Source organism: Macrosteles quadrilineatus, unplaced genomic scaffold (assembly GCF_028750875.1).
Source record: "Macrosteles quadrilineatus isolate MER2022 unplaced genomic scaffold, UCM_ALF_1.0 Scaffold_2__2_contigs__length_208266976, whole genome shotgun sequence".
In the NCBI taxonomy this organism is placed as follows: Eukaryota; Metazoa; Arthropoda; class Insecta; order Hemiptera; family Cicadellidae; genus Macrosteles; species Macrosteles quadrilineatus.
The window spans coordinates 193,236,007-193,256,821 of NW_026542595.1; the positions used below are offsets into that span (position 1 = coordinate 193,236,007).

The window sequence follows — 20,815 nt, forward strand, 5'->3', positions numbered from 1 at the left end:
ATATAAGGAAAATACAAACGTGATTCCTTAGATAAGTTGGGTTGGTTCCTGAATTATGCTTAACAACCCAAGGTAAAAATTTAAGTTATATTTAAATAATTTGTTTATGAGTCCATGAATCACAAATACTACACATATCAAATACAAATAAATAATATAAAAGCAAAACTAAAAAAGTAAAACCAAAAAAACAAAAAAAGTTAAAGCAAAACTACAGTATACACTAAACGAGCTATGGTAATGGAAATTTACGGGAGTTTTAGACAGGAGTTTCAATGAGTTAAATAAATAATTAGAAATTCCGAAGAGAGGAGAATAGTTTTTATACAATTTTGAAAGTATAGAAAGAGTTAAAGGAGATGGACAAATTGGTATCGAGAACAATATATTTGCAGACAGTTTCGGACCCCTACTGTGTTTAGCAATTAGAAACTGTACCCACTAAACTCTATTTTTTAACTACCCCCTTTTTTACCCCCTCTCAAACGTGTTCCATTTTTCCTTGACAAAAACATAAGTTTCAAGAATGTATAAAATGGGTTTTTCTTTTACAAATTTGACAAAAATTTCATACAATAAACTAAAACCATTTATGAGAGTTTTTAGTCCTAATCAATATACATATGGACTTGAACTAAAATGTTTATTTTTTTCTCCCAGGTATACCCCTACCTTGTAGCCAATTAGGTAGTATACTTTAATTTAGGACGAATCTAATTTAAGCTGGTAGTAGAAATGAGATAAATTAAAAGACAAAGTAGGCCAAAGATGCATTTATTTTACGGATGTCAAATTTCTCAAAATACACTTTCCAAATGAAATTAAATATCCAGTTGTTACTTCCAAAAAATTATACTAAATAATAAAATAGTGGAAAGATCTTACTTTAAACAGAGACACTGGTTTAATGGTCAGAACAGGCACTAGCAGATACCATGCAAACTAGAAGTGGTGCAAAAAGCTACTGGACCAATCATAAGAAGGTGAACAAGAAGTGGTAGTACCAAGAAGTGGTTGATTTCTGTCTGAAAACATCACACAAACCCAATAAAAACTATTCTCTATAAATTCTAATAATTAAAAGTAGATTTAAGATCTTTACAACTTCTTGTGAAAATGTGCTTCTCCTAGAACAAAACTCAACAGGTCTGTATAAACTTTACTTGTTTTCTTTTCTTGTGAAATGCAATAAAATTGATTTGAAAACTATTCATTCCTTTTCATCTTTTTCCAAAAGTGATTTCTACAAAGCCATATACAATAAATCAGCTAAAATCTTATTACTAAACAATATTAAAACTACTTACAATTTTCTACAGCAACCACAACTTAGATGACCATATTTCCAGTGAACTTAAAACTGACAAAGTTGAACCTGGTTATCACTAACCACTACCAACCCTACAAACTAAATCTTTTAAACTGCCGGACACTCTTTCTTAATCTTAATCTAGCCAATGATTAAATAATATTGTTTTGTTATTTCAAATAAAAACTAACTACCATCGGTACAGAATTTCCCCTCCTTAACTTGAAATTACATAAACAAAATTATACACTCTTTCTCAAAATTAATATTTACATTTCCTTTTAAAACAACAACTCTACAAAAGAAAATAAACAAACCTTTTAAAACAAATAATAAAACTCTAACTCCGTTTGACATTTCAACTAGCGCTACCTATCAACAAATTCTACAAACACTAACTCCTAGTTCAAATAGCCTCCACACGTTTACAGCACCTTACAGAACCTTCTACTCAAAACAACAACTTCTATTTACACAATTTTTCATTTTGAACCATTTCATTTTCCTATGACAATTCAAATATTATCAATCTTATTTACAAAATTTATACCTTAAAATAAAACCTTTCTTTAAAACCCCCAATTACTTAAGCGATCTTAAACAAGCCTATTTAAATCTCTTTTGAACTCTTCACATCCGCTCACAGTTCACTGACCCCTCCCAACATCAACTCCAAACAAGACAAATAACTTTCACTTCTCCAGTTTAGTTTAGTTATGTCGTTTGCGTGTGCTGTGTTTTTCTTTAGTTTTCCCTTAATTTATTTATCCCAGTGTGTTATATTCCCTGTTTTTATGTTCCCTCGTGTGTTTCGTGTGAAGTGTTTTGTGTTCTGTGTTATTTTCCCTGTTTACAAGTGCAAAATTAATCAAAATGTTATTGTGCGTCCTTTAGTAAAAAAATCCCACTCATACACTACGTTCAGACTCCATTTTAGATTCATACAGATTCATACTACCTTTTGCTGCCACAAATACTCACACATTCACCAATACATACACATTTATACACTCTCTTACTAAAAACACTTTAAAACTTTGAAAAATTCTTAAGAACCTAAAACAACTCCCACAGTACTAATTTACAAAATTTCAAATTCCCTCTTAGCTTGCTAAAATCCCTTAACTAATTAATATTTCAACTAAACAAATCTAACTTCTACTTTACAGACATTTCATAAAGACCAATTTAGCTTCAGTCTTCCGTAATCTTCCATTTAATTCCATTTTTCATATTTCCTCTTCCATCAATACATTGGTTACTTTTGGTCCTCTTCACTACTTAACTCTTCTTTAAATCAATTATATGAATTTTCTTCACGTCTTCTAACTTGCTAGGATTTTGTACTAGTACTGTTGAATCACTCAGAAAATAGCGTATTACGTAAGGTCCAACGTATCTAGGTGCTAACTTCTTGCTGAATTTATTCGCTGCATTACTTAAATAATGTGTCTTGATGTACACTTCCATATTCAACTTAAATGGATGGTTTCTCCGAGGATAGCTATATCTCTCCCTTCTTTGATTTCTGGCAATGCTTCTTCTGACGTTATTTATGGCTTTCTCCAAATTTTCCCTCCTTTGATCAGGAGTTAACTTCTCCGAAATAATGTCATTAACATTCCATAAGTTTGTCAGTGCATTGTTACAAGGATGGGCAAACATTAAACCAAAAGCAGTCGATTTAGTCGAACTATTTACAGCAGTATTCAAACTTGTGGCAATCAGTCCCAGATCTGAATCCCATTTATCATGTTGATTACCATAAAAACTCCGTAAAGCATTATTAGTCTCCCTCAAATATCGTTCCGACAAATTTCCGTTTGCTCTGTACGCAGCTAGCTTTCTGTGTTCCACATAGTTATTGAACATGAATTTCTTAAATTCCTTGGATGTAAAATAACTCGCATTATCAGACACAAGTATTCGGGGTACTGAGAAACTATCAAAAATTATCTTCAATTTTTCTATGATGAATTTTGTCTTGCAATCCTTCAGAGGGTACAACCATACAAAACGGGTAAATGCATCAACCACAATTAAAATGTACTGATTGAGTTTATTTGATCGGGGAAACGGTCCAGCTAGGTCAATAAACACAGTGTTTAGAGCTTGAGTTACAGGAACAGATATCAGTCGACCTTCAAACTTACGTTGTTCCGACTTAGACATCAGACAGATCTTACATTCACGGACTTTACCTTTTACGAATTCATTTAATTCAGGATGGTGAAAACTTTCATTTACTTTACTTTGAGTCCTAAAAATTCCCATATGACCACCAATTAATGAGTTGTGATAGAATGCGAATATTACACTAAACAGTTTCTTGGGCAAATAAATCTTCTTTTTAAACAATAAAACTTCATTTTTCAGGGTATAATTTTCATTATTAGTCTTATTCTTGACGCTTTCAATGATTTTCTTACACTCTTCATCGCTCTCTTGATGTACTTTAATGTCCTTAAGATCCAATGGTATTTCATTTAACACATTACAAAAATAGACTTCATTGTTGATATTGCTTAACAGATTAGTTTCGTGAATTTCCGTCTCACTCTCTTTCTCTCCACTAAACATACGTGATAACGCATCAGCTATTATATTCTCCGAACCTTTTACATGTTCAACTGTGAATGGAAGACTAAACAACCTTTCAAACCATCTAGACAATCTTCCACGGCTTTTTCGAGATTTGAGCATGAAACTAAGACCTTGACAATCAGTAACTAATTTAAAACTTCTTACTTCCAAGAATTGATGCCATTTCTCTACACACAATATTACACTATAAGCTTCCTTTTCGTAAGTGCTATAACGCATCTCAGTAGGTGTGAATTTCTTCGAATAGTAAGCAATAGGCATTAAATTCCCCTCCTCATTTCTTTGCAATAAAACACCAGCGGCTGCTAGGTCGCTTGCGTCGGTATGCAATTCGAATTCTTTAGAAAAATCGGCCATTTGTAGTATAGGCGGATTTGCTATCTTACTCTTTAAGGTTTCAAATGCATTTTGACACTCCTCGTTCCATTTGAATTTTACACCTTTCTTTTTCAGCGCAAACAGAGGTAAACATATCTCAGCATACTTTGGAATATATCGAGACCAATAACCACACATTCCTATAAACTGTCGCACTTGCCTTACAGTTTTTGGAGCAGGAAATTTCATTAATGAGTTAGTTCGCTCGGGATCTATTGTGATGCTATCTTGTTTAATAATATGTCCTAAAAAACTTATTTCCTTACAAAAGAATTTGACTTTTTGTGGATTTACCGTGAGTCCGTGTTTTGCTAATCTCTTAATCACTTCTGTAACGTGCTCAATATGGTTTCTCTTATCAGGGCTATATACAACTATATCGTCACAAAAGTTAATCATATACTGAAATTTGATGTCATTAAATATTTTGTCCAAATAATGTGATAGTACGCTACTGCCTATTTTCAATCCAAATGGAATTCTCTTCATACGGAATTTACCAAAAATTGTACTAAAAGATGTTAAATCTCTGGATTCTAAAGCTATGGGACATTGTAAAAATGCTTTGTTTAAATCTATGACTGTAAAATATCTAGCTCCTTTTAGATGCTGATACATATTCTGCATATCTCCTAGCGGGTAATCTACATTGATTAACTTCTTATTGAGTTCAGAGTAGTTAATTACAAGTCTGTCATCTTGAGTCAAAAATGCAGGGGCGCTATATGGACTAGTGGAAACTTCCGCGACATCTTGTTTTATCCAGTCATCAATTATAGCTTTCATCTTCTCTACTTTGGGTGGACTTAAAAAATAAGGGTGTATACTAACAGGTTTATCATCCGTCACTTTAAGCTCAATTTCCAAATCAAGTGCTGATCCTATCTTATCCGTAAAAACAGTAGGAAAATTCTTAATTAACTTCTCAGCTTCTTCACACATTTCAACATCTCCTACTTTAATACTACTTAAGCTTAATTCACTCAGGTTTGTACTTGGAATTAACTTAATTTCATCTTCAGGTTTAAATGTAAAATAACCCATTTGTCGATCCATATTTAGGTTTAACTTGCTTGCACACATAAAAGGGTATCCTAAAATCATGTCAAAATATTTTAACTCAACCACTAAAAATGTTTGTTTCCAGGTAAATGATTTTATCTTAATCAAAGTTTCACATTGCTTATTTATGTTCAAAGGTTCATTGTTTGCAGCAACTATGGTTCCCTGCCAAGTATTTTCACTCATAATTAATTTATTTCCCAATAATCTGTTGTATAAATCCAAGCTTATAAAGTTTTGACTAGCTCCAGTGTCTAACAAAGCTCCCACACTTAATTTGTTTCCTAAATCCACAGAAATACAGGGTAAATGTGTTACAGTTTTAGCTTTTACTTTCTTTAATCCAGGTGAATTTATTTTATTAAAATCCTTAACAACTCTTCTCAGTTCAGACTTAAAATTGGGACTATGAGAACTATATACAGGTTTATTATTTCCGAATTCTTTCTTGCCGTCAGGAAAAACAGATTTGTAGTCTAGGCTACGTGTTTTTCCTGGCTTAACTAGTTTTTTGGATCTGGTCTGTAACAATTTCGAGCAATATGACCTACTCTTTGACATTTGAAACAAACAGGCCTCTCATTGTTACGATTTGAGTAGTGACTTTTAGGTCGTTGAACTCCTGGGTTAGGTTTATCCATCCTAGGCTTATCATCAGTTGATAGATAAGGCTTGCTAACACTACTATTACTAACTGGAAAACCTTGATTTCTGAGGTAATCATTGTATGTTACATTGTTTAAACTTATACAAAGATGATCTAAGTCTAAAAATGTTTCAGGGTTCTTCTCAAATATTAGTTTGTTGCGCAAATCAGGATGTATTCCATTCTTAATAAAACTAACAAGTTGACTCTCAGTTAAATCACACTTTAATACCTGGTGGTTTATTTTTATTTCATGCACATATATAGACAAAGGTTCAAGGTGTTTTTGAGGTCGAAATATTAAATCTTGTTTCAACTTTTCCCTTAAGGTGATTGGCAAAAATGTAGTGATTATATTAGCATGCAACAAATCAATTGATTTTGATTCCCTCTTGAATTCTAATATTTTATTCACTAATGGTGCTGTAGAATAAATTGGTAGAATCTCATACAAATCTTGCTCCGATAAAGAAGTTTCATTTCGGACAGTAACTAGGTTTCTCAAAAACTGCAACAATGTGTTTGTTTCTAAACCATTACACACAGGAAAATTTTTTAAATAAATTTCCAATGGGTTTGACAACTTTGTAAAAAGGCTACTAGGACTTAGGCTACTATTTACAACTGTACATGAGTTTGGTTGATTATTTATGACTTGACCCGGCACATTTTGTTGAAAACAATCCATTTCTACTTTTTGAGGTGTTGATGAAGTGAAGTTTTCAGTTGGTGGAACTACCGATTTAGACTGATTTAATTTTTCCCCAATTATTTCATTCTCAACTATAGAGTTATTCAGCTCCTCTTCAAAATCCCCCATCTCCTGGTCTGAGAAGGTATGCATTGTTTTAAATTGCTCAAAACTATTTAAGATTTGCTGATTTAATTTGTCTAAACTAACCTTCTTATCTGGATCCAGCTTACATTGTAATAGATTAGTAGTCCGGTTTTGTACATGCACTAGTTTAGCCTTGATTTTAGCTATTTTAAGTTTAGTCACATTTTCCCTACACTGTTCAATTAGAGAATCAATTTGTTCACACTTTTCCCCAATTATAGTTATTTCCCCAGATAAAGTGTATGAACCTTTTAAATTTGTTAAATCGGTATTCTGGTTAATACAAGATCTTAAAGTTTTTCTTAAAGAGTCTACATCACTATCACTCGTTTCTTCCCCTCTTATTCTTATCTCGTACAGAAGTTCTTCTTTGTTTAGATAATTTAAATTGTATTTTGACATGTTGAAAATTTTTCAGCCTCTACTTATTTGCTGTAGTTCTTCTAACATAGGCATAATCCTCAATAATCATGTAGGCCTATGTATTTCTCACTTTTACCAGCTTCTAATTTTAAATGATTCATTAGCAGAGTGGCGCACTTGTATACCCCTACCTTGTAGCCAATTAGGTAGTATACTTTAATTTAGGACGAATCTAATTTAAGCTGGTAGTAGAAATGAGATAAATTAAAAGACAAAGTAGGCCAAAGATGCATTTATTTTACGGATGTCAAATTTCTCAAAATACACTTTCCAAATGAAATTAAATATCCAGTTGTTACTTCCAAAAAATTATACTAAATAATAAAATAGTGGAAAGATCTTACTTTAAACAGAGACACTGGTTTAATGGTCAGAACAGGCACTAGCAGATACCATGCAAACTAGAAGTGGTGCAAAAAGCTACTGGACCAATCATAAGAAGGTGAACAAGAAGTGGTAGTACCAAGAAGTGGTTGATTTCTGTCTGAAAACATCACACAAACCCAATAAAAACTATTCTCTATAAATTCTAATAATTAAAAGTAGATTTAAGATCTTTACAACTTCTTGTGAAAATGTGCTTCTCCTAGAACAAAACTCAACAGGTCTGTATAAACTTTACTTGTTTTCTTTTCTTGTGAAATGCAATAAAATTGATTTGAAAACTATTCATTCCTTTTCATCTTTTTCCAAAAGTGATTTCTACAAAGCCATATACAATAAATCAGCTAAAATCTTATTACTAAACAATATTAAAACTACTTACAATTTTCTACAGCAACCACAACTTAGATGACCATATTTCCAGTGAACTTAAAACTGACAAAGTTGAACCTGGTTATCACTAACCACTACCAACCCTACAAACTAAATCTTTTAAACTGCCGGACACTCTTTCTTAATCTTAATCTAGCCAATGATTAAATAATATTGTTTTGTTATTTCAAATAAAAACTAACTACCATCGGTACACAGGAATTGCAAAACATAAATTATGAAGCCGTCTTAGACCTATTTTTTTTGTATAAGACCACAATAATAACTTCCTTATTGAATACACGCTGCAACAAATAGAACACAGCACAATACACGCTTAAGTATTCTGCCGCGCTACCCCTACCATTTCCCTGGGGTTGATGTTAATTACAGTCACCCCAGTGTAGTTGTGATTGTCATTCCTAACGAAATTACAAGGGTACCAATTACACTTCTCGCCTCTTGTGAAAATAAAGAGAATACTTTAAATTCCTTTTGAGTTTCGAAACTCGGAGTTCTGCATTAGACTTTGTATTTGTTATTTCTGCTTAAAGTCGCTAACATCCTTTTATGACGTAACTAGGATTTTTGAGATAAGGATGCCTATATGTTAATCGGGAATGTGAGCTATCGTCATGCCAAATTTCAGCCCAATCCGTCCAGTAGTTAATGCGTGATTAAACTTCAAACAAACACACAAACTTTCACATTTATAATATTAGTAGGATAAAAAAGCAATATATTATTTCTATTACAAATTTTATTTGATATAAGTTATCTTGGTATCAAATACTAAGAAAATAAATACCTAGTATTTAGAGTTTAATTTATATTTTAATAATATTTGGCAGTAAGTGGTAAAAGTATGGGATGCATATTGTATACGCTAGTATAAAATATTCAATTCAATTAACTTCGGTATTTTAGAAGCTTATTACAGATTTTAAACAAAAATAGGTCAAATGTAGCTTCGAAATTACGTTTTATGTTTCGGGAGCCCAAAAAAGGATTAAAATTACTGAAAAATATATTAATTAAAAATAAAAATAAAATATTTTTTATTAAGAATACTTGTACGTAAAAGCTAATAATTTTAAATCAAATGCAATTGTTAATAGCAATACTACACTGCTAAGAACAAACAAAAAGAGAACGACAATTTCCAATGAAAACCGTCATAGTTATGACATAATTAGATGTAAAATTGCCCCTGAACTGGTAAAGAACTAATATAACAGTTTAAATACCTTCAGTCTCCAGTTCGAGTTAGGTCGGTTATTGGGACCTAGGTTTCAGCACGACGTTTTGCTATCATCAGGCTTCCAGTCAGAAATGTGAACTGTATATAGTTATAGTTTAACTAAGCGATGTCCAATGGACTGAACGTTTCCGAATGGAAGCCTGATTACAGCACAAATCGTGCTGAAAACTAGGTCGCAATAACCAACTTATTTTGAACTAAAGACTGAAGGTATTTAAACCAATATATTAGAAAACCTTCATTATAATATATGGGAATATTGATCTGCCAAAATAAATCATAACATAAGTAATGAATTACTTAACAACATTCACTCCCATAGTCCACTTTTACTGTAATAAATGATTGAACCCAGTATTTCACATTACAAAATTGTACGTCGCAACTAGCAAATATATATTATAAAATGTTTACTTATTTTACCTCTAAATAACTTGTTAATTACATGAGTTATTATGAAATCAGCTTCAATGTGTGTTACAGTGCCTAACTATACAGGGGAAATGTACCAAAGTTTGTCTACCATCCCGACGGTCCGCCCAGTTAAAACAGACCCTTCCACCCAAGGGGATGTTAATTGCTTGGTCACCCTAGCAGTAGTTTAGGCGTGATTGTCGTTTCAAACTGAATTACAAGGGTGGAAAATTACCATTGCAGTATCACGTAGATCACTTAGCTCGTAACCGCATGTGTGACTACGAATTAGTTTTCACTTGAAAAGTTTAGTTGCGTGCCTTTTTACCGTCAATATCAAATAGATTTACAATAAGGTTTAGTTATAATAGTTTAGACTACAATGTAATTTTTTTTCTTGTGGACTTTGTATTTTAAAGGTTTTTATAGATAGAAATATCTTTGATATGAGACTTTTCTTGAAGTTTGAGAGGTTAAGTCTTAAAATAATTACAGATTTATATTAAAATATTATCATTTTATTACTGAGAACATGTTAACAACTGAGTATCGAAGAGATTGTACAGCCTAGAGGAAAATGTTTTCAATATTTTCAAACATAAAATTTGTAGTGTGATTGCAATTTCCTCCCTTTTTCGTCCTAAGACGTATTTCTACGTAAGTAATAAAATACGGGCATGGCGTGAGGAATTTCAATATAAATGCACTTGAAGAAATTCCACAAAAACTCTTGACGCAATATTAAAATTCCCTGAGCTTGTAATGTCATCGTGTTTTGTATTAGATTCTGTATTGGGTGACGATAGAATTAATTTTAAAATAAATACCTGAGAAATAAATAAAATATCATATGACATTAGTAATATAATTCTTTACCACTTAGCTAAATTGTTATAATAAGTATTTTGTAATGTTTTATCAACCAGTTCCAGTTCACTATTATTGTGAATGTAGTCTGAAGAACTTAATTTTAAATATGACATACAGTGCTTCACATTTAAAATAACATTATAATACATAAACATAAACTATCATATTCAACAATGCTTGTTATGTTTTATTATGACCTAAACTATAAAACGTTAATTCAAGTACTCTAGTTCTCCATAAATCTACAGTGATTTATAAATACATATAATAACAAACAATATATTAAATATCGCAGGTTACTGTTTTATTCTACAGCCACAGATGAGTTCAATGTCCCCATTAACTCCAGGAGTAGTTAAAACAAGTTAAATTATACTTTTAATATACAGTGTTTATTTTACTAGTGTTATTTAATAATTAAACTGCTTACGCATTTGTACTACAGATAACAGAAAGATATTTTTATATTAATTTATTAAGTTTTGTATGTAACCATGTATAACCTATTGTATTATATTTTTAGAATCAAATTAAAAAGATTCTTTTGTTATTTTCAAAAATATTCTGCTAAATATTGTACATAAATTATGCTGCTTACGTTTTAGGTGCTGTTGACAAAATGATTCAAATTTGTTCAAAATTTTTACCATATATTGGCGTTCCATACCGGGTCAAATATTGGTTTTGCAACATTTCAACCTGAAATTATGGTTTTACCATATTATGGTTTAATAACCTTGAAGAAGCTTAAATTATCTTGTAACATGGGATTTCCCTCTAAATAGAAACTGAACAAATGTTATCTTCAATTATCAATTGCACTTTAACAATATTAATCAACTACGTAATAAGCCATGGGACGGAAACAGTCGTATCCAATACTGTTGTCGATATTTCTTCGTTATCTTCCCTATAAGAACGGGGGATTCTAATAGGGAGAACTTGGGGCTTATCTTTGGGAGAAACAGATTTACCACTACATGATCGATACTTGTTTCCCCATTCGACCATACGGGGGAAGTTTTGGGACACAATAACATTCTTAATATACAGAGAAATGTTGTGTATTAGTGATTGAAACGATCATACAGTTGAAGGTATTTACAGGTTTGGTTGGTTTTGTTATGTTGTTTAGCTAATGAATTGTAATTATTTATTCTGGTTTTGCTTCGTTGCATTTTCCTGAATACTATCAAGGAAAATCTTTATTGTCATCTTATGATTGTATTTGCATACAATATAAACTTCCACAACTAATTAAACATAATAGTATAGTGGGAGTGGGATGAATCAACAAGCAATTTGTAAACAAATTAATATTTAAAGTACCCTGAATAGTAACTTATTTCAACTTGTCAGACGTTGAATATTTTTTTTATTTCTCGTAATTCGGAAAATGTATTTACATCAATTGAAGTGGGATACTTCGATAATAGCATAACAAACATTATAATATGTAGCACCTAAATAAAAGATACTTATTTTATTTCTTTTCCCCAAAATGAAACACAAACGTATGATAAATAAGATAACATACTGCATTTAGTCTCAAATGTTAATTTAAAACGGCTCACCGAGTTTTTAAAATTTATTTTCTTCTTTACTTACGATTGAGCTAATAATTTCACAGAACCAATAATTTGTTTAAATTATTGCATTGGTAAAATATTATCGAACTTTATCAAGCAGTAAATTATCAGGTCATTTAAAAGACCATAGTTTAAAATTCATAAAATCTATGGATCTTTAAAAACAGTTTGATCAACTACTAACCTTTTTCTGTTGGTCTATCCATAAAACAAAATATATCACTTATATTTATCTTTTGTTTCATACCTATGAAAGAAAATGATTAACTCTTTAAATATGTAAGTTGGTTGAGTAATGATTCCTATAATTTTATTCTGAAAAGCACAATTTTATACTGCAATCTAATTTATGAAGCTAATTCTTTATTAAGGGTGGTATGGAAGGTGAGTAGGTATGATGTATGCATACAAACAATCTAGTACTATTTATATCTAGTACTATTATATATTAAAACACAATGAACAAAGGCAGTTTTGTAATAATAATGTTAAAAGATACATTTAACACGTTGTGTTATGATTTTAAAATAAATGAGTATTCCAGATGAATAGAAATAATTTGGTGTTGAAGATATCCCGTAAACCCCTTTCAATATTGCATTAAAATCTTTTACTTAACGAGATAACAAATATTATACTCGAGTTTAAGTTCATAATAATGTTTACATGTTAATAATATGGATTTAAATCCATTTCCTATAGCTTGTAGGCAACACATAATAGTTTAAAAACTACACCATATAAAAACACTATTTATATTTTTGTGCTATTTATCTTCTAAAACTTTCCGCTACAAAAAAAAATACAAAGAAGAAACGCAGCCTTAAAACGAATATAAATTTGTAATGGAAGTTTTCAAATCTTTCTTAGCAGTTCTTTTTCAAGATCACATCCAGAGCCGAATCAAATGTTCAATTATTAAAGAGAGAACGGCCGCGTCCAAGAGAGATGGCGGATCCTGGGAGGGAGGTTTTGACATTACAATGGTACTGAGATCGGAATTTCTTAATATACATTCCACTTGGGAGATAACTGTCTTTCCTAACAATGAGGATTCTCTGAGTCATATCTAGAGATGAGACAACGCACATGTTTAACTCAGCATTTGGGGAGGGAAGGGTGTGAATAAAAGGAACACCTCTTCTGCTGTTTGGTATTTTAAATACTATTCAATATAATAAAGGGTTAAAGGTAAGTTTGGGATTATGTATTTTAAAAGACAATATTAGGTAAGCCGAACTTACTAACTTTTATCCGCACTATAGTTTCCCTGTGTCCTCTGTGTCGACCGATTCACCTTTAAAAATGTAAAACTACATTTTGAAAGTAGATAAATAAATATAATGTTACTTTGCTTTTGCTTAATTAATATGGGCTATAAATTGACTAAAATGTTTAATTTTGCTCCCAAAATACTGGGTATGGTTGCTACTTTACAGTAAATCCCACCAGGCATATCGTCACTTTAAGACGTACACTAGGCTTAGTTTCCTAATGTTATCTGTTAATACATTTGGGTCATCCCGATATGATTGTATTTTGTTAAAAAATATTTGAAAATATTAAATTAATATATATTTTGGCTAGAACACAAGATAATTCCTGGATGTTTTTTATAGTGAATTACAAGTCCTAATAAATCAACGATAGGTTTGGTGGCAACTTAGGTGTGGAAGTATTTCCGTGGGTATCTAATTATGAGGGTTTTAATTATTTCTATATTTTTCTGATTGCTACACAGGTCATGCTGGAACCGAAATACTTGTTAAAATAAAGATTTTGCGTACATATTACACATTCGCCAAATGTTACAATAGATACACTAATTTCAATAGTGGTCCAGCCTACAAAATAAGTTATATTAAAGTTCTCGGGTTGTATGATGTAACCATTTCCACAATCTGAGATGTTAGCTAAATACAATTACTAATAAAATAGAATAAATTATGTTAATTTTTTAAATTTAGTATAGTAAAGAGAAACGTTAATTCGTTTTATATTTTTTGTGTGTTAAGTATTTATTTATTCCTAACAGTTTATTCCTCTTACCCTTGCATAAAGTAGCTTTAACAAACTCATCATGATTCTTGTACTAAATTGGAAAAATCCAACATAAGAAGCACATCACATTCCTCAATTTTGTCACAAACCTTGTGTTGCTGTTTACAAATAATTTTCGGAATACAGTTTGTTTTTGGTTATCGGTAATTATATTTTCTTTTTTTTATATTACATATGTAGCTATATTGAATTAGTGACTAACAAAGTGAACATGGTAAATAAATTGGTTCAAAGGAAAATGCAAGGTGTTAAAATGTTTTGAAAGTTTAACAATTTTTTCAAACACAAAATATTACCCTAACACAATTTTATCCTGAAAATACTTAAACATACGAAATCTTAACAACGATAATAAGTATAATATCATTAAAATAAGATTTTTGTCAGAACCACTAAAGTCATTTTAAATGTTTTGCACGTTTACAATTTGCAAGGTGACTCTGTCAGGAATTTCATAAATTTCGATCACCCCATTCTACTCAAGGTTCCTTTAGCCCATCTAATCGGATGATTTAATCTCCAGACGGTCTTTAGACGTCAAAGGGTCAATGGAGTTACATCAAGATCCACCCTATAGGCGGCTCTTTGGCCTCATAGGTGAACCCTTTGTAAAGGAAGAATCCTAATGCATTTTGCTCCATTTCCTTTGAAGCCCCATATCCACTCACATCGCAAGATGGAGTTTGTTTGGCTTTGTTTCTCGTTTAATGTTGTTTGTAAAACAAGATGAAACGCCTTCGTGTGTTTGTTTAGTTTCAATTTAATGAACCTTTGTTTACCCCCTACGTGAGATGTTAAATACGGTTGAAGTAGCCTTGTAGTTTGTTGTTTTAATAAAAACAAAAGTTGTTTGGTTAGTAAATGATTTTGTTAGTGAATTGTCATAAGTAAATTGAAAAACGTAATGAGTGTACAAATACTGCAACAAAAAATATTCTTATACCTTAGTTTTTTATTGTTTTCATTTTTATTTTATTATTTAGGAATTGAAAATTCACAATTAACAGTTAAATAGTATTTGTGATCTTCATAGATCTACCATCGTAAAGGAGTTAAGATTATTCAATAATTACAGTAAATTAAGCCTTTTTCTAACACGTTTTAGTCCAAATGCATTGCAATCGGACTTTATCCTAACGAAATTCCGATATTTTAGGAGTATAAAAGACACGTTAAGACGTTGTTTTGTAGCCGTGTTATAGTAAAAATGATTAAATAAATAGCCTTTTATTTTTATAAAATATACAGCTAAAATATTTCACAAAGATTATTTTTAATGTAGGTGCTATTTAAGTCTTAAATATTATATCTCTTAAAAATTAATTTAACTTACCAAGTCGAAAACAAAGAAATTGATTTAAACTCACTATTAACCAGTTCAGTTAGTAAAACCTATACGTCTAATATCTTCCTTTGTCAATTTCAATTTTGAAGTGATTGTAAAAAAATTAAAAGCTTCTTCAAATTTGTATAAAAAAGCTGCTAGTCACATCGTATATTCAAGTAATATTTAGGCATCCACAAACAATGTATATATACATACAGTATTATATAATTTATTTTATAAGGTCTTAAGTATTCAAATCCAAATAAAGTTAAAACCGGCTTTAGAGAAGTTCTCATATCGGACTATTACAGAAAGTCTCATTGTAAGACTATGACCCAAGACCGATTCACTTTTTAGTTTTAAGTCTCCAGAAGTCGAACACTATATTGATTCAAATTTATATGGAAGGCCATTAGTATGATCACTCGAGTAAAACTGATCCGATTTTGATGACATTTAGTGCAACCGCGTAAAACTACATTTATTAGAAAGAGTTGGCGTATAAGCATGACTGGGTTATGCGGACGGGTTTAATGGGGAAATTGGGTTATCTAATTTCTATACCTCCAAATATATTATTTTACAGTTTATTTCCGAACCATTTGTTTATCTTAAAACACAAATATGTTATATTGAAAGTTGTACAAAGTCTAATGATTAAAATACTGAAAAAATTGAATCTAAAATCCCCTCGATACTCTTATAAAACACTGTTGTAGTTAAGTTGTTTATGAATATAGTTTGATCAATTTTAACGAATTTCTTTATCCAATACTAAGCTATTAACTTCCAAATAGAAAACATACTTAATTACCTTCTCTGTAGCAGTAAATATTATAATGATTAAAAAGTCGAAATCCAACTAGGCATATGGACAATCACTTAGTCTGCAGGTTTGTTGTTGTGAGGGGAGATATTTATTACTTTTATTCTTTTTTTTTTTTAATACATGAATTAAATACAATAAAAAGTGTTTTTTAATATTTTTGCATACAACTTCAAAGCAAAAATGCGTGAAAAAAAATACCTAACGGCATTTTAAGAAAAAAGAATGACGTGAATAATTTACAATAACAGGGCAGCTAAATATAAAATATTTCTAAACATATTTAACCAAACCAGGACTCTTTGGACACCCAGTATTATAAAATTCATAACACAACTTTAAATAACACTATTGGACCATTTTCAAAATCAGCCCTTATTCAATGGTTATATTGGCATTTAATGTTCTTTATACGTAAGATTTACAAAATAACTTTTGAATCTATTCAAGCAGCTTTTTAAGACCTTAACTACCCTTTTTTGAGATTTTAGACCCATCTCAAACAGTTCACCAATAACAAAATGCACTCTACCAGAATATGTTTCATAGACTTTTCACTCATTTTTTAAGGATTTAATAAATTTATCAACACAGATTTCCCTCGAACAATAAGTATATTATTGAATATTTAAGTAAACCTACAGAAGCGTGTACTGGAGGGGAAGTATTTCGTGTCGACCCTGCGTTACAAACTGTTGATTCCCTCAAGTTGAAGTGACTCGAGAGTTAACCTTGTTATATAGTTAGCAACGCCCTGCTCACGCACGCACACACGCACATTTCTCCAACACGTTCGTGCTATGATTTCACACTTTACATTACCATAATGAAGTTTTTCAATATCACTTCAGAACTAACAGATTATTCATTTGGTGGTATGTGTTACGAATGGAATTTGTGTTTAGTTTAGTTTTCACGGTATTTTTGAATTCAGCTATCAAACACACATTATTCAAACACACTGCGGATTATGCACTTTAAAGTAACGGGTTAGTATTAATTACTTCTGAATTTCTTTTGTGGCGTTGATAAGTTTTACATCAGTTTTGTAATAGTAACATGCTAGTTAATATTATTTGGATTGTTTTTCGTATTTTTTTTGTGACCATTCTCTATTGTACAAGTCAAGTTGCAAGCATCTTTCATATGTAGAAGGTTTATTGTGACTAATTATTATGACTGGAAAATAAAAAAAGTAAATAATAATGGGCTTTAATAGTTTATGCATACAGTAAATGTTAAATGTTGGCATAAAACGGCAAGCATAATTTTAAATCTGATAGAAAGATTACTTTTATCTTAACGGTCGTTTAAGGGTTATTTAACCCTTAAAAAAGTAACTAAGACTCTTTAAATTATTAAAAAGTAAGATTTTTAATTTACTTTAAACTTTAAACTAAGACTCAATAGACTCCTTGTAATATTATTTTGGAAAAATAAATATTTAATATATATTCAAAAGTTTTTTTTTTATTCTTCAAGGGTTTACAAACATAATTTTTTTGTTTCTTATATTGAATTTATTTCTATTTATGCCGTTAAAAGAATTGCTGTAGTTTTACTTTTACTACCATAATTTTCTTCATTAATACAATATATGTTGTGGTTTTAATCGTCTTTTTGAGTGTCACAACTCTTTGAAAAAAATTATATTTAAATTATTTGGAAATATTTTTTTTTTATTATCTAAACGAATAAAACAACTTATGTTTTTAGAGTTTGTTTTAATTATGTATACTGTTGGCATCTTTCTTATATTGTTATTTTATAACATCCATAAATGCTTCAACTTCGCGAAAAGATGCGTAACAGATAGGAAAATTTCTCGTTATTAACATTCTTAACAATATTTAAAAAAATTTCAATGTTTTCAGGCGTAAATAACAATCCTTACTCAAAGTATTGTAAATATAAATAGTTTGAGGGTAAAATGTCAGTTAGCTAAATAGCTATACTAGAAATATTTTGTCATTTGTCATTAGAACCATGATTCCGTATTCTTAACATATGTTAAAAGTATAATATGCATTTACAAAAAAAGACCTTGCATAAGTGTATGTAGAATACAAGATCATAATAAGTTTAAAGCAATACATATGTCGTAATATACATAATAAACATAATGTACATGTCCTTTAGTAACACTTCTTGATTATTTCTTTCATATTGTTTTATGACTTGACTGCTATATACAATGCATATATTTGACCACTACTCTCTGTAGTGTATTCCAACTTGGGTTTGAATTTTGTATATTGTTAGTTGTAAGCCTAATGTGTTAGTTTTTTCACCTGAGGATCAGATTCCAGATCCCAAAACGTTGTGTATTTTTTTTTTCACCACTGTAATGAAAACTCCCGCAATAAACCACATGTATTTTTTTTTTTTTCTAAAACTTATAATCAATAAACCAATCCAAACTAGTTAGTAACAAAGTTGTCTCCACCCAAAAAACCCACGAATGTTTAACTCATAAATACCCTTAGAAATTTTTAAAAACAGTATTTTCAAAAAATATTCTCAACTCACCTAAAGTGACGTTATCCAAATACGTAATCCTGTTTACGGAGCGACGTAACGTAGCCCCTGTGACTTCGCGACGGTACTGGCGCGGGGACTTTGCGATATACCGGCGTCGGGACGCTACGGGCTTGCGTCGACCCCCCCCCCCCCCCCCCCCTAGGAAGACACGCCCCAGCTGTGGCCTCAACTATTTCTCGACCTTCTTCTTGTTGCTGCGACACTAAACTCCTCCCTTGACCTCGCCCAACCTTCCAGCAACATCTATGCAGATCTACAAAAAACATCACTAGGGGTAGGGTTTAATTGATTAAAATGTACATAACTTATATTGGAGATATTTTATTAGAAAACCACAGCATTAAGAAGAAATAATAGTTTTCAAACGCGCTTGTTGGATAAAAAATCCAACTTATTTTGGCCTTTTGTTCCTTATAATGTAGTATTACAAAAGAAATTAACATAATTATAAGTGGGTTAAGGGTAGGGTTTTGAAAAGAAATCAATCCGTATTACATTCCCTGCTGTTTGTATTGGCGTATTGAAGAGTTTGCAAAAATTGTGTTTAATCGATCTTAAATAATTGATGTTACGCTGAATACCAATAATTTAACATGATACACAACCAATGCCAATGCCAATATATTAGGTAAGTTGATTATGCAGATAGTTTCACCATTGCACGTATTTATTATTTTACATGTAGTTAAATTTGTCTAAATGTAAAATTGTATAACTAGGTTGTGCCATTGGTTTAGAAAACCAGCATATATTATATATTATGTAATCAATTAATTCTGGTTATGTTGTAGAGATATATTTATATACTGTTTGGTTAAAATTATCAATATTTAGGTTTGATAAGATTATTCACTCTAAACGGGTGGTTTATGAGAAAGGTAACTACGGCAATCTAAGTTTGAGCTGTTATTTACTATGGGGAAATAGGATACAACTACTAATAGTAGATGTTTATTAAGTGATTATATAATTCAACAATTTGGAACCACAGAATTAAACAAACAAACAGAGTTTAGATGGGAGCATGTTTTGTAGTTTAAAGGATTAAAAAGTACAAAATTTGTGCAATTGTCTCAAGTATAACATTTGCTTGTTATGGTTGAATCATTATTCACTCTAAGGAAAAAAGCATACTAATTACATAATTGCATACAAAGTATTTTTAACCCTTTTGTTTTATTTTTCGAATTTGGTATCTACGGATATGATTACAGTGCATAGCTTATATGTGTGTTTTATATTTGAATGTTGAAACTCTCTAGTTATAAGTATGTCCTAAGCAGAAAACAGGTTCTCATATAATTAGTTAGTTATAATATGTTCGTTTATGTTTAACAAATACTGCATAGTATAAACAAAAATATCTATTTCAGAATCAACATTAAAGTTCTTGATCGACGTCTAGTTCAAGATTTCGACTAGCATCTGTAAAGTATGGAACATTAACTTATATAAAATCAACCAAATAACACCTCAAACAGCGCATTATAGTGGCTTTATTATAAGAGTTTCTTATAAAATAAAGGAATATATTGAGTAAAAAAAATAGAACCTTGACTTATCCATGCTTATGGTTTCAAATATGCTATGAAGGCTTTCCTTTCTGATCAAATTGACTATTATGAATGCTTTTAAGTGTTACTGAATTTCCATTTGTTCAAATCGTGATTTAAGCTATCCCTTGATAATTTGAAAAGTTTTCAAGCTCATCGGCCTCGATTTATTTTATTTATATGTCTTACCCGACATAATTATGATGACTAAAAGTTGCAAGATCAAAAATATAATTAAAATGTAACTTAACTTTAGTAATGGGTGAATATTAACAGGAAAAAAACTAAAATCACCACATAAACCTCGACATTCACAATTTAGCATGATATTAAAAAAAATGTCAAAAGGAGCCTAAC

General features: G+C 30.7%; 1 protein-coding gene across 1 annotated transcript in view; it reads right to left on the bottom strand.

Moving 5' to 3' along the window:
- Positions 1-18,953, bottom strand: part of LOC128987264 (protein O-mannosyl-transferase TMTC2-like) — a 50,438-nt gene extending 31,485 nt beyond the window's left edge. Inside the window, exon 1 of the mRNA XM_054408022.1 lies at positions 18,894-18,953. The gene's annotated coding sequence lies outside the window, so the exon portion shown is untranslated. The remainder of the gene's footprint in view (positions 1-18,893) is intronic.
- Positions 18,954-20,815: the final 1,862 nt, after the last annotated feature.